Raw genomic sequence first — 1173 nt, forward strand, 5'->3', positions numbered from 1 at the left:
TTTATTTCTGCTGCTTTGTTAGCTGTATTTTACCAAGAAATTTGTATATTTACAAAATAAATTACAAAATTTTAGAATATTCCATGGTTGCTAGGTAACAGAATATAGCTTCCTTCATGTTGTTTTTGTGTAATTATGCCCTTTATTTAGTGTTACTACCTTTGATGATGTTATACTTGAGTCATCTTTCATTTACTGTTGTATTAAACTGTTGTCTGCTGTCAGAGTAAATATCTGAATAAAGTTAATAAATGAATGATGAAAGGACACTGTGTTTAGTTCTTTTGAAGTTGTATTATGATATCTCTCAACAGTAATATGTCCTTTTAACACTGTAGAAATGCAATAGAACCATTTGCAAATGTGAAAGAAGAATATATTTCGTATTGATACTTGCAAGTGTTGTAAAATAAACCTAGCACATAACTTTTTACACGAAAAAGGCCAGGAAGAACCCAGGACTAGGTCCGTTGCTAGGCAACATAATGTAAATGATGCTTTAATTATGGTGGCTGTATTCCAAAAATATTCTACAACATTTATTAACTTTAATAACATAACCATTTTTTTTCACAAAATTCATTTTAGCTTCAAAAGTTGTTCTCCTCATGCACCTTTAAACATCACAAAGATCAAAGATTTTTATGTGTATTTTTAATTACTTACTGGACACCATACTCACAAAATTATGTATATCTTTGTAAATAAGAAAGACACGACTTTCAAATTTTCAGGAATTACTTCTGATATTTCATAGATTTAGAAAATTAAAAAAAGTGAAAATCAAAAATTTGGTCAAGAAACCCCATTTTTGCATTCCATGACACATATAACCAAAATTCATATTTAATTCATATATAGACAAAAAATATTAATATTTCAAAACACTAAAGGAGGGAAGTGAAAATGTTTATAAGATTAAATATTGGCATAATTTGTAAAATAACAACACAACAGACACATAAATACTGTGTGGTCTGTAAGACTAGACAAATATTGTATTTGTTCTGTGGATAGATTGCTATATTTTCTATTTTTGTCAGTAAGGGAAAAAGCAATGTAACATAATGCATAACCTATCATTACCATCTATAAAATGTTTTAATCAAATGCAACATATGTTACAGGAATACTCAAATAATTGTACATTAATTTTCTTAAAATTTCAATGTG

Source organism: Ruditapes philippinarum, unplaced genomic scaffold (assembly GCF_026571515.1).
Source record: "Ruditapes philippinarum isolate M1 unplaced genomic scaffold, ASM2657151v2 ctg88_1_1_1_1, whole genome shotgun sequence".
Classification (NCBI taxonomy): Eukaryota; Metazoa; Mollusca; class Bivalvia; order Venerida; family Veneridae; genus Ruditapes; species Ruditapes philippinarum.